Consider the following 14,994-nt stretch of genomic DNA (forward strand, 5'->3'; position numbering starts at 1 on the left):
GCAGCACAGCTGCGCCAGACTTGTGAGAATGCCGCGGCCGCCCCCGTGCTAATGAGAACCCTATAAAGCAGCCCCGCCCACAGCCCTGCGGGAAGATCATGCACTCTAAAGCGCCAGTTTGCACCGCTTCACACTCTAGTGGAAGACTAAAGCTTTCTTTTGCTTCTAAACCAATCTCGGTCTCGTTCTATTGGCTCACATGACACCGGGCAGAAGGACCCTTGTTGGGAACTGACTAGGGAGGGGTGGTAGCAGCTGTAGTGATCCTCCCTGAAATAAGGGGACTCATAGCTTGATATATTTCATTTCCCCACTTCACCTTTCACACTCTCAAAACACATAATACTTAAAATCACAAATTAAAGCAAAGTAGTAATTTTGTCCCTACATTTATAATGGATAGAGGGCCCTAAAGGTAGAATTCTCTTTTGCTTTGAAGACCGTAAAGCAGGAAAGCATCTGCCTCAAGATGGTCTCTCTCTGAACTTATTTTTCTAGTAACATCCTTACAGTACTATTTAAGGGAGATCTTAATTAATAGACATATACCCTGGATTGAATATAATTGATGTCAATGGAAAATCTGGTCAGCGTTTGCCCATGTAACACATTTCTAACTGAATGAATGTAAGCCCAATGCTATCTTTAAAAATGAAGGCTAATTTACTAAAGAAATTTGAAATACATTAAGAGGTCTTAGTGCAGACAGCCCTGTCTATGTTTATCTAGGTAGCATTGAGGTAAATTAATCTTCACCAACTGTCTAGATTGGTTAAAATTTTACAGATATTTCTTTTAAATGCTAATCTTTCAATTTGTCCTTACAAATCCACAACATACTCAAGCAGCTTGCTTATGAACACAATTGCCTGTTGCTCCATAGACAAAAGAGGCAAACAAAGGTCAGAAAGGTGTTTTTTGACTAGTATAGATATCCTCCAGAAGTCACTACAATAAGGAAAGAAAATCAAATTATAGAATAGATTAGGGCTTCCCTGGTGGTGCAGTGGTTGAGAATCCGCCTGCCGATGCAGGGAACACGTGTTCGTGCCCTGGTCAGGGAAGATCCCACATGCTGTGGAGCGGCTGGGCCCGTGAGCCAAGGCCGCTGAGCCTGCGCGGCTGCCACAACAGTGAGAGGTCCGCGTACCGCAAAAAAAAAAAAAAAAAAAAAATATATATATATATATATATAGAGAGAGAGAGAGAGAGAATAGATTAAAGAAAATGAGATTTAAAAATATTCAAAACTTATAAGAAAGAAAGAAAAAGAAAGGGAGGGAGGGAGGGAGGGGAGAGAGAGAGAGAGAGAGGAAGGAAGGAAGGAAGGAAGAAAGAAAAGAAAAAGAATTCCTATTTTCCTGTTTCTGGTTCCACATATAAGGAGCATGGAAGCTACCATTCCATCCTAACAAGTGAAAAGCTGAACAGACTGAAAGGCCAACAAACTCTTCTTGGATCCGTAAGAAAGGAAAAGACACAGGAAAAAAATCACTACCCTCAAGTTTGGAAAGAGACAGGTGAACACAAGGAGTCACCGATTGCTAAAACAAAGACACATGAGCGGAAACTATTGCAGGAGCAAGTGCCAGAGTGGAAATCCTAAATTGTAATTGATGAGTTGCTGGAGGTTCAGTGTGGACAGCTCTGAGAGTTAGAAACTCCATGGGAGCCCAGTCATTGGGAAGTAGAGGGTTACAATTTTGTGAGATTTACCTTCAGGGACTCAAGGAGGTTCTCACAATAAATATCAAGAAAAATCTCCTTGTACTTCTAGCAGAAGGAAGGAAAAGGAACCGTTTTGAAATAAACCAGATTGCTATGATCTTCATAGCAAGGACTGCCTTCAGGAGAAACTAGTTAACTAGAGCCTAACCTGCTGGGGTATTATCAGAGTTTAACTGACCTGGGAGAAGGGAAATATCTAACTCCAGTCCACTCCAGCCTTACACATGGAAGAAGGGAAAACCCAACACCAGCCTATTCTGTTTATGATGTCTCAGCTAATGGAGGAGAAAAACACTGAGAAGCGTTTGTGAAGTTCACAGTCCAGAGGCATAGGCTCATTAAAAGACTGAGACATAATGATAGGACAACAGAGCTCTTCCTCTTCCCCCATACCTTACCATCACATTACCAAACTATTTATAGCAGTTCCTTTTACCTGGTACATCATGCCTAGATATCAGGAAAAATTGCAAGGCATACTAAAAAACAAAAACACAATGTGAAGAGACAGAGCAAGCATCAGAACCAGACGTGGGATGTGGGAATTATTAAAACAACTATGATTAATATGTTAATGGCTCTAATGGATGAAGTAGACAGCATGCAAGAACAGATGGGTGATGTAAACAGAGAGATGGAAATTATAAGAAAGGACCAAAAAGAAATGCTAGAGATCAGAAAGATTGCAACATAAATGAAGAATACCTTTGATGGGCTTATTATTGGGCTGGACACAGCTGAGGAAAGAATCTCTGACTTAAAGGATATATCAATGAAACCCTCCATAACTGAAAAGCAAAGAGAACAAGGGCTAAAAAAAAGAGACAGAATATCCAAGGACTCTGGTACAACTACAAAAGTGTAACATAAATGTTATGAGAATTCTAGGAGAACAAAGAAAGGAATAAAAATATTTGAAACAATAGTGACTGAGAATTTTCCCCCAGTTAATGTCAAACACCAAACCATAGATCCAGAAAGCTCATAAAATACCAAGCAGAATAAATACCAGAAAAACTAAACCATGGCATATCATTTCAAACTACAGAAAATCAAAGATAAAGAAAAAATCCTGAAAGAAGCCAGAAGAAATAAATACCTTACCTAGAGAGGAACAAAGATAAGAATAACATCCAATTTCTCTTCAACAACCATGCAGGCAAGAAGAGAGTGCATATTTAAGGTGTTGGGGGGAAAAGCAGCAAGCTATAATTCTGCACCCTGCAAAATTATTCTTCAACAGAGAAAGAGAAAGACTTTCTCAGACTAACAAAATTGAGAGAACTTGTTGCCAGTACACTTGCCTTGTAAGAAATGTTAAAAGAAGTGCTTTAGAAAAAAAGAAAAATAACATACATCAGAAACTTGCATCTACATAAAGGAAAGAAGAGCACTGAGGAAGGAATAAGGAATACTGACAGTAAAATACAGACTTTTATTTTTAATTTTCTTATTCTTAATTGATCCAACAGACACTAATTTGTTCAAAATAATAATAGAAACGATGTTTTTGATATATATAAACATACGTAATTAGCATAAATTCATACGTTTATGTATGCTTATATATAAGTGAAATAAATGGTAAAAATAATATAAGGGATGGGAGGGAGGAATTAAGATTCTGTTATTGTAAGTACTTATACTACCTATGAAGTGCTATACTGTTATTTTAAAACAAATTTGGATTAGTTGTAACTGTATATTGAAAACTCTAGGGCAACCACTTTAAGAAGTAAAAAGAGAAGTATAACTTATATCCTAAGAAAGGAAAAAAATGTGTCAGTGTAGGTTCATCAATTTTAACAAAGGTACCACTCTGATGGGTGATGTTGATAACAGAGGGAGGCTATGCGTGTGAAGGTTTAGGGGGTTAAATGAGAAATCTGTGTACCTTCCTCTCAATTTTGCTGTGAACCTAAAACTGCTATAAAAAATAAAGTCTTTTTTTTTTAAAGAGCGTTTTAGTCAAAACCTTAAATTCTTTATTTGTCTCTATTGCTGTTCCTTAATACTATGCTGTGACACTAAGTTTCTATGACTTCCAGTGTTCCTTTAGCTGGAAATGGAGATATCTTTGTCTCATCGCTCATTTGGTGCTCAGGTCATCCTGACAAGGATGAAGCCAGCTCCAAGACGCTTGAGTAAAAGATGAAAATGCCAGGGAGGTGGGAGTGGACTTCTAAATTTAGGGATAACACTGTAATCGGACACCTTCTTAATATGATAATGTAATGTAGCTTTGGGAAAAAGAAAGGTCATCTCAGCAGTATGGGTAGGAGGGAGACGTGAGCGGGAGGGGATATGGGGATATACGTGTACTTGTAGCTGATTCACTTTGTTATACAGCAGAAACTAACACAACAAAGTACAGCAATTATACTCCAATAATGATATTAAAAAAAAACATTTAACAGTCAAGTAATAAATTCTCAATAAAGGCAATTATGTTAAAACTGTTATCAACTCTGTTAAAAAAATAAAGAGTTGAATTCAAAATATCAATTCAAACTTACATTTATTTTTTTAAAAAAAGGTTATATTCTGGCCAGACAAAAATGAATCTAGTTGCTTCTGTGTCATCCTGTCCTATCTCACAGGCTCCTGTAAAGAAATGTATCCAGGATTCAATTAGTCGCATCCAGATTCAATCCTATGGCTACTCTCCACTAAAAGGAGCCACGTCTTCTTGGAGAATAATTGATTCAATCTATGTAGACAGGTTGACTCCCAAGGCACCTTGTTGTCAAAGCAAGTACACTTTCAGAGTAATGTAGAGGCAGTGTTAGGGGGAAAAAGAGGTGAAGTCTGAAAAGAGAGCTACTAGCATCCAAGTTGTATCAATAATCTCTTCAAGACAATACATTTTCTACTGTCCCCTTGGACAGTATCCTGAAGAATCTTAGAAGCCCTACTGTTTAATTAGAAGGATCTGTGCAGCATGCCCTTAAGCTACTTAGAGGTCGTTGTGTCTGTCTGAAGGTTTCTAAAGTAGCTCTATCTTAAATCAATTCTAAGGTCTTAACAAAAGTTTGTATAATTCCACCCTGGATTTGATCTTTGTGTCGAGGTCCTTTCTTACCTTGAAAACACTTGGTTGTCTGAAAAACACCCTCTGGAATCTACATTTCTTCTGAATTCCACTTTAAAACTGAATAACTTTTTCTTCAATCCATCTCTCGCCTCTCTTTTTATTATTGGTAGCTAGGAGAAGGTAGGTGGCACTTTCAGGACTATGCCTGGAAACACCCTTAGCTACGTCATAAAGTGGTAAATATACATACAATGGGATATTACCCAGCACTAAAAAAGAATGAAATCTTGCCATTTGCACTGTGTTTTTTTGATGTAGCCTCAGAAGTCATGCAGTCATTTCGACTGCATTCCTTCAGTTGCAAGCAAATCGCAAATACACTTAGATTCAAGATTCCAGTCTTAGAATTAGACTCTAGTTATAGTGGAAAGGTTCTAGAAATCCATATGGAGTAACAGATACCTCTTGCAACCACCTTTGGAAGATAAAATCTGAGACAGTGTCTGACTGTGGAGACCTGTGGCCCATTTGCTGGGCCAACAAGTTCAAAAACTTTTTTGTTTAGACAAGTTCTAAATTTCAGTGTTCAGGCTAGTTAAGAAATATGTTATAAGTAATTTATTCAAATAATAGTTTAAACTATCAAAACTGAAATATATTTTTTACAAAAATAAAATAGAGCTCGTATAAGGTTATCCCTTTATAATACCCCACTCATTCACTTAGATACTTAGGAGAAAGGGTTGGGTTTACAGCTAACTAATAGGCAATTTTACAATTCTAAAGCCAGTTTTGTCTATGCCAAAGCCTAATAAGATAATACTTAAGATGTGGATATTGCCCCTCTTATATTTCAGGTTAGGAAAATATTGAAGGCTGCTGTTGCAACCAGTGAGGAGCCATTGAAAACTTGAATGTCAATTCCTGTTTTCCAACCTTAGCTGTGACCTCATGGAGGCTAAATATGATTCTTATTCATCCTTTTTGCTACCATTTCTTTTACTATTCCAAACCTTTGCCACTTTCCTCAACCCCTTAATTCACTCTAACCCACTTCATTTTCCAACAGATGGTTTCAGCTCAGTCATTTCTTCCTACTCAAGTTACCAGTATTACCATTAACCAGTCACCCAAGCTAGGCACTTCAGAGTTTTCCTCATCATCTCCAACTCCTCAACCCCTAACAATCTGTTCTCAAGTCTTACACATTCTAAATCTAAAATGCTTCTTCAATTCTCATTGCCCTACATCAGTCCTTCAACATCCTTTACTTGAATTACTTCAGTGAACATCTAACTTGTCCTCTTAACTCAAGTCTCTGTTCCTCAATCAATTCTCCTTGCTTCCCTGCAAACAATTTACATTGGTACCTCGAATTTTTTTCTAATCATGGACTGGATAAAGAAGATTTCCCTTTACATGATACCAATAAGATTTAAAAACCACTCACTTCATCTCAGACTTCTCAAACTATAAATTTCAGAATTCCAATTGTTGAGTACAAACGAGTACAGGTTCTGTTCCAAGGACCAAAGAAAATGTGTTCGTTGTGGAGGAGGGGAATAGGAATCGAAATCATCACATTACATCTAAGTCAAAAATATTCATCTTAAGTATGGCAGAAAGCACAGAGGGACTAAATATAAATATTTTATGAGGCCGTTGACAAGTCTAAAATTTCCCCACTACCAGTAAACTCTACTACCAGTCTTTTTATAAATGTATTTTTAAGAAATTTTATGTTCAAATGAATAGTGACTAGTTCTCCCATTTTAATACTCCATCATAATTTTGCTAATAGTTGTGTTTATGTATCAAAAACTCATCTTTGTTAGTTAGCACAGTTAATAAACAAAACAAAATATCATCATAATATTAAACTTTCAAAATCAAAGCAAGCAGATACCTTCCAGATAATTTGTTTTCCCTCAACACAGAAGGAATGCTATGCACTTATCGCCATGGACTTTTCACCATTTCCTACACCAAAAACTCCATAGAAAATCCTGGTCTCTGTATATTTGCTTATACTATTCTCTCTTCTTAGAATTTACTTTTACTCCGGCTGTGACTGACATAATCCTACCTACCTAGTAAAGCTAGCTATAATTTGGAGCCCTTGCTGATGGACCAGACATAATTAATTTTATCTTCCTGGGGCTGCCAAGATATTTTAGTCATTCCACCAGTATGACATTTAGACCTAGAACACAAGATATTAATCCAGTGTTCAGAGACTGTCCTTGGGATATTTTAAATTTGAAGTGAAAACCTCCTAGGTCTGGGGAACCTACTGCTCCTGAGGATTGGTACTCATAGCATGGATAAGTTCTCTAAGGCCAACTGGTAACTCAGGGGCAGTGACAATTCACACAAGGGAGGGTTAAGGTCCTTGCCTATGTTTTGATAGCAAAAAAGAGAATGATTTCCAAAACTAAAAAAGACAAAGGTGTGAATACACTGACTTATGTGGGATAAATCACATCAACTTTGAAATGAAACTAAAAGGAGAAACAAAATAATATATCACACACAAAATATGCACACTTAATATGTATTGTGTAATATGTAATATCTAATTCATAACATGCAATTAAAATTATATTTATATATAATTGTTTATAACTGTATAATATTATATATAACATACAACATATATGATATAAACATCCTAAAAATTATTGTTTTAATAAACTGCACTTTATCATTGAAGCTGCTGAAGCACAGAGAGGATCAGCAACATGCCCAACATCAAATGTCTAATAACTGGCAGAGCCACCATTGAAGTCAGACTTTCTGACACTAAAGTTTTAACGTCCCCTTCGTCATACTACGCTGTCACCAATACGCAGTTTATGCCCATGAATTAGGCACAGACAGATGTGGATATGTTTTCAAGAGCAATCAAAGTAAGATGGACAGTTGCAGCAACTCACTGCAAAGCAAGAAACAGTTTGGGCATCACATGACACTAAGATTAAAGCACATGACTGATCCCTGATCAGGGAAATGTGCAAGACTGAGATAATTGGTTTTCCCAGCTCTTCATCCAAAACCAAGTAAAATTCACCAGTGGGCACTAAGTGGTAAAGAGGTAGATGCTTGTCAAAAGAAGTCACTGAAGTAAATAGCTTATACGGCATGGAGGTTACCTCTAATACACAAAGCACTAGAGTTTTGAGGTAAAAAACAATTTACATTGACACCTATGCTACCAACTTGATCAAAAAAGAGGTTTGGAAGGCTGCTACTGTCAAAGAGAAAAATATGCTTTTTTTGTTTCCTAAAGAAAACATTAGATGTTATTATGGCATAAAAAATAGTTAATTTAAAACAGCACAAAAGCTGAAATTGTTATGCAAGACATGGCTGATTTTGATCCTACTCTAGTTCTGCATCTATGCACAATTTGACACAGCAAACAAGATAACAAGAAGCTCAGAATGATAATAATAATAATAATAATAATAATAATAGTGAATATTCTGACCTTTTGGGTTTAACCCAAACTTTAAGGCACAATAATCATAATTAAACTGTCAACACATCATACAACTAATTTGTAAACTACAATAGTAAAAGTAAGAGAGTAAAGGCAAGATGCATGCAATTTAGGGAGATGCAATAGTGCAGAGTAAAAATATAGCAAAATACATAAATCGGGTGAAAAAAATCAAAAGAAGAGAAGAATCTCCGTGAATGTCAAATCTGCTAGAGTATTCCTAGATTGTAAAATCAGAAATGTCATATAAGTTTGGGATACCTATTGAGGTATTCTAAAATAAAGAGCTAAATCCCTGCTTGGCAATGGCTAGAAACAAATTTAAAATAAAGAATTCTGATATTTACTTTCCCAAACTTTTCTGTGAGGAAGATGACATTATTCTATACTCATTTACATAGCAGCTCTAAACATTTTAGCCTACAAGAAATAGTTTTACCTATAAGAAATGATGTAAGATATACACACCCTGTCTGACAAACATGGTCCTTAGCTTCTGGAAGTCCTATAATCCCTCTGCTGAAGAAGAGTACATGAGAGAATAGCAGGATAGGTAAGTCACACAAATGGAAAATCTACTCCCTGCTCCAGGCAGAGAACAGGGTGAGCTTCTGCTGCACCTTGAAATAAGCACCATGAGAAACCATTTTTAGAATAGAATCTCCATGCTCTCTAATAGGCTGCTAAGAACTAGTCACACTCAGTTTTATAAAGAGGAGAGAAAGTCTGTGAAAGAGAATGAGTCTAAGCATATAAATCTATACATTTTAATATTGCGCATGTCACTTAGGTTATGGCTAAGTGGAATCATCTGCCCTCTCATACCACACGTCACTTCTTAGCACACTCCATTCATTTCTGTGGTCAGAAAATGGCTTTTGAAAATGGCATGAAACATTTAGAAAGCAACTTACCTACTACACAGATATTTTGTTAGGGCACATTGCCAGCTACCAGACACAGACACAATTTTCAGGGTCATTTCCATGGTCAAGGGAGTTAGCAACTACATGGAGACCCAAGAGGAAGTTGGCTAATTAAACTGATATCTAACAAGCCATCTTCTGTAAAATGAAGACATCCAGCTGTCATGGCAAAATGTCCCACCAATGTGTATTGTCTTTCTTGAAGTCAGGTCTTTCCTTAACTTACCTTTTTGACGGCTATTACCACAACTTTGGAACATCATGTGGCAAGGCAGAATAGCGCACTTGTTGGTTAAGAGTGAGCTCTGGAGTTAAGAATGCCTCGGTTCAAATCAGGGCTCAAGCATTCCAATTTAGAGCTGCAATATCGTTCAATACCTCTAACTCTCAGCTTCTTTGTTTTTTTTGTTTTTGCTTTAATCTCTGGAAGAGGGATAATAATATCTGTCTCTTAAGGTTGGTCTAACAATGAATTTTTAAAAATCTATGTGGAATGCTTAGCATCTTGCCTGAAATAAGTGCTTAATAAAGGTTCATTGTTTTTATTACTCTTGTTCACAAAAAGACTCCAGCTCTCAAAATATACTTGGCCTAAAATCCATCATCATTACCAAATATTAACCCAACTTCTATCATATACTAAGCACTCTATCAGGCTCAGGGTCTTCTCATGCATTTCCACAGGGAACAAACAAAAAACTGCCCTTAGGGATATTTAGAGTCTAGTGCACTACCTGTCCAGGGTCTCTTCAATGACCTTAGAAACAAAGCAGAACAAAACAGAGTTCCAAAAATATCAGCTGACCCATTTCTGTGCATGAATATCAACATTAATACATTCACCTGGTTTTCTTTAAAAAGGAAAAAGAAAACTGTGCTTAAAATAAGACATCAGTTGATTCAAACATACCACAAGTCTTCATTTCCCTTCTTGCTGATTTTCTGGTGACTGAAAGCTTGTACACAGTGCTCCCAGGATGTGAGATATGTCCTAAGCCGTATAATTTTTTTTTAATTTTTATTTTATATTGGAGTACAGTTGATTAACAGTGTTGTGTTAGTTTCAAGTATACAGCAAAGTGATTCAGTTGTACATATACAAAGCCGTAGAATTTTGATGTTTGCTGCTCTTGCTGAGTTGATCATTGAGTTATCTGAAAAAATTATTTAGAAGATATTTAATATTTAACATGTCTTAACAAGTCCGCTATTCTAAGGATTTCATGGGTTACTGAGCTACAAGTCTTTCATTGTCTTTCTCCTTTTACCATACATATCAAATACATGGCAACATCTGATAATTTTAAGTTATCATTACTAAACAGTCACTTGGTACTCTATGCATCCAACCACAATATAAAGTTTCATCATACAATGTTACCTTGGTGGAAATTAGTTGAAATAAACTGGTCTCTCTCAGACTTTATTACCTAGATTATAACATTCATTTCTCTGACCAGAGAAAAATAGGTCCAGCAATTCAACCCCCAGAGTCATCACTTAGTTTTTATTGTCTGATAATCATATGGAGAAAGAACACAAATATACAAGAAAGATCATTAGGATGAATGGAAATATAATGAAAATCCCAAATGAGAAGTAAGGCAATAAATCCTATAGAGATTTCAAGGACAGCAAGATCTCAAGTAATGTTTGAAAAGGAAAAAAATCTTATGTTTGCTAGGAGGCAAACTCAATCTCTTCTTAGCTTGTTTGGTCAGCAAGTTTAGTCAAGTATCATAGACACTCTATGAGTTAGTATGATTTAAGAAAACCCATAGAAATGTTATCTGGCATCTAAAGCTACAACAGATGGCACACCTAACTATATGAGCATTAATGTGAGCTGATATATGCTTGCAGGAAATCAGTGTTATAAAGTGGTTTACCCACAGGAGGCCTTCCAACGTTGTAATGCTTCACGTAGGCTTATTTCTTTTGGAAGTAAAACATGATTTTTCTATACTTTCTATGAAGCAGCAACACCCTTTCCTTAAAAGTTAAGGACTTAGTTTTTGACTATATATATATATATATATATATATATATATATATATATATTTACTTAGCAAAAAATACAAATATTATACCTTGGATCTTTATTTTCTGCCTCAAATATCCCCTTAAACCTAGCTCTTCATTCTACCACTCTTCAACTGATCATTCACAAAAGGAAAAGTCTCCTTTCCCAAAAAGCAGTTTGACATTTATATTCATATCTTTTCATCTCCCTTAAGGACCCAGATCTGTTTACAGGCATCTCATTTAAGAAGCATTCTGATATGATGTGGAAGGAATTAAGAATGAAGGAAATTGATCTGATCTAATCTGATGCAACATAAGCCAAGTGGTTTATTATAGACAAATTCCCTCAACTGTGAGTTGTTGCCCACTAAAGGAAGTTTCATATACATGATTACATGGATGGGGAGACGTGAAAGTCTGGCAGACATAGCCACCACAACATTAATTTTCTTTTTCCATAAACAGTATTTCATACCCTTCCAACCAGGTTCATTCAGAAGAAGTCATTCAAACGCAAATTACAAAAATATCCTAATATGTATGTGATGAAGTTAACCACCCGCATTTGGAGATTTGTGGGAGGTTAAGAAGTCAGACTTTAAAGATATCAACCACAGGGACCCATCAATCTCCAACCCTTCACTCCTCAGATGGAAATAGCTTCGACCATAAATATTGAGACATAGTCTCTAAAATGTCTCAGTTAAATGGTACAAGAGATGAAAAAAGTGAAGACATTTCTAGCCAAAGACATGGCTTCTCTAGTTTTTACCTATTTGCATATGGATTAATGAGTTGTCATTGTGAATTCTTTGCAAGTCACATTATATATTGATTTATTTCAATAGCAAATTATGGGAACATGGCAGTCAGGAGTCCTGAGTAAATGGGAGAGCTCCAGACATTAGGTTAGACCAGAACTACTTAAAGTAGGAGCTGTGGACCTGTGTGGTCCATGTAAAGAAAGTTTAGAAAGAGAGAGTTAATGCCTATAACTTTTTTTTTTTTTTTTGCGGTACGCGGGCCTCTCAATGTTGTGGCCTCTCCCGTTGCAGAGCACAGGCTCCAGATGCGCAGGCTCAGCAGCCACAGCTCAGGGGCCCAGCCGCTCCGCGGCATGTGGGATCTTCCCGGACCGGGGCACGAACCCGTGTCCCCTGCATCAGCAGGCGGACCCTCAACCACTGCGCCACCAGGGAAGCCCTTAAGTGTTAATTTAATATTTATATTAGGTGCTATGTCAGTTTTCATCAACATATACAACATATACATATTCATTCAGTCTTCAGCAAACATTTAATGATCATCTTCCATGTGCCAGACATTGTGTCAAGGTCCTCATCTGTCAAGTTATTTTACAGTGTGAAATATTAACAATGAAAAAGGGCATTATGATTTATGTAGTAGTAGATTATTATTATTCCCATTTTGTAGATGAGGAAACTAATTCTTCAAGAGGACTGTGCGAGGTCACTCAGGTAGGAATTAGTGGAGTACGGATTAAAATCCAAGTCCTATGACAAAAAACAAGCAGATCTCACAGTTTAGAAACAAGCCTGTGTGCAATTAAGCCTCCCCCATCCCCATAGAAGTGATATTCCTCAATACATGCTGGCTTTTCAAGTTAGAGAGAGCAGAATAAAACTTATTGTTGCAATATAAGGTTCAGGTGAGCATGGCTGCAAACTTCTCAGCGCATAGTCTGCAGAGCAGCAACATGGACATTACCTGGGAGCTTGTTAGGCTTCAACCCAGGTGCTCTGCATCGGAATTTGTGTTTTAACATGATACCCAGGGGATTCAGAGGCATATTAAGTCTTAAGAGGCATTGGCCTGCAACCCTGATAGCAACCCTCATTTTCAATCTGTTTTGATTCTCAAGTCTCAGTTTACCAATTCTCTCATCTCTTTTAGAGATTTGAAGTTAGAGTTACATAGGCCTGAGTTCTCTACAAACTTGCATAACCTCCCTCATTTAAACTTTGTCCATGTATAAATGAGGATAGTAACTCTTACTTTCAAGGGTTATTATGAAAATTAACAGAAAGTGTGTATACATTTCTTTATACACATAGTAGGTACCCAGTAAGTATGAATTCACTCACGTCACCATCAACCACAATCCTCACACCCTCCGTTATAACACACCTCAGCTCAGTCCTCGCTTCCATCTTTGTTCTAGCCCTAGTTCTAGCTCTCCCTTGCTGATACTTCCTGCCTCCTTTCCCATCTTCAGTGGAGTTCCCTATGTGTCTCGGTGTGGTCCCGCGTTCTTAATCCTCTTCAGGTGACATCCTAGGGTCACAGATTTGCAGCTCGTGTGCAAAGGTGCTGCAAGACGATTAGCTAGCAAAACTCACTTCGTTTATTTGGTGAATTTTCATGCCTCCTGGTGAAGCACTGTACGCTCAATTTGACCACAAACCTTTAAACACCCTTTGTCTTAACACTGGTCACATTCTCAGCAGTATATTTCTTGTCATACCCCTGCATGCTTTTGAGTTTGTGAGTTTTTACACCCCAACTCCTTTAGCTTTTATCCTTATTTACTATTGAAGAAGAGAAGGGCAAACAGTTTAACCTATTAACTAGTGACAGACAGAGGCCCCTTTACTTAGACAGACACATACCCTATTCCCCAACCCATGAGTCTCTTGGTATGTGGTCCTCTGCTGCCCCCTAAGGGCCTCTGCTCACTTTACCCACTGGCCTTGATTCACAGCCATTCAAAACCATTAAGAATACCTGTTCTGATTTTAGTACATGGAGTGCATTGTATGGAGTGTACACAAGTATAATTATAAAGTTTCACATTGTAAAGGATGTATTTGAAGTATAAAATATACTCCTCAACTGAAAGTGCTCCTTTTATGAGGTCCTTCCCATAGTACTAATCCTACTCTTGAAACATCATTACCTGTCCATTTATGGTCCCCATTGAATGGACAACACAGTCAGAGTAACATAATTCAGCCTGGGAATGAGCTAAGGCCTCCAAGAAGAATGGTACCACAATAAGATAACACTACATGCCCATTACAGTGGTAAATTTTTAAAAGAAACTGACAAGGCCAAGTCTTGGAGAGGGTAAAGAACAACTGGAAATCTCATATATTGCTATAAGAAATGGTACAGTTTCTTTGGGAAATAGTTTGGCACTTTCTAATGAAGCTAAATATGCAGTTATCATATTCCATATCTAGGTGTTAACCCAAGAGAAATAAAAACATATGCCGACACAAAGATCTGTAAACAAATGTCCAAACAGCTTTATTCAGAACTTGCCAAAGCAACTCAGTATCCTACAATAGGTAATTTGTGGCATATGCATGCAGTGAAATACTAGTCATCAAGAGAAAGGAGTGAACTATTGAAACAGATAAGTTAAATGCATGTGAAAAGCACTTAGCTAAGCCAAGGGAGCTACAAACAAAAGCGTACGTGCTGTTTGAGTCCATTTAATGAGATCCTAAAAATGGCAAATCTAATATATAGGACACAGATCAGTGGTTACATGGTCCAAGGTGGAATGGATTGAGTGGGAAGGAACATAAGAGACTTTTGGAAGGTGATAGATATGTTCTATATCCTGACTGTGATGGTGTTTACGCAGGGGTTTAAATGTGTCAAAATTCCATTAATGTACACTTAAAGAGGGGTGCATTTTATTAAGTCAATAAAATTGACTTAAAACAAGCAAACAAATATGTAGATAAGTACTTAGTGATTTAAAATGTCATAATCGACAATGCATGAGCTACATACACATGATGAAGTTG

This window comes from Delphinus delphis, chromosome 14 (genome assembly GCF_949987515.2).
Source record: "Delphinus delphis chromosome 14, mDelDel1.2, whole genome shotgun sequence".
Lineage (NCBI taxonomy): Eukaryota > Metazoa > Chordata > Mammalia > Artiodactyla > Delphinidae > Delphinus > Delphinus delphis.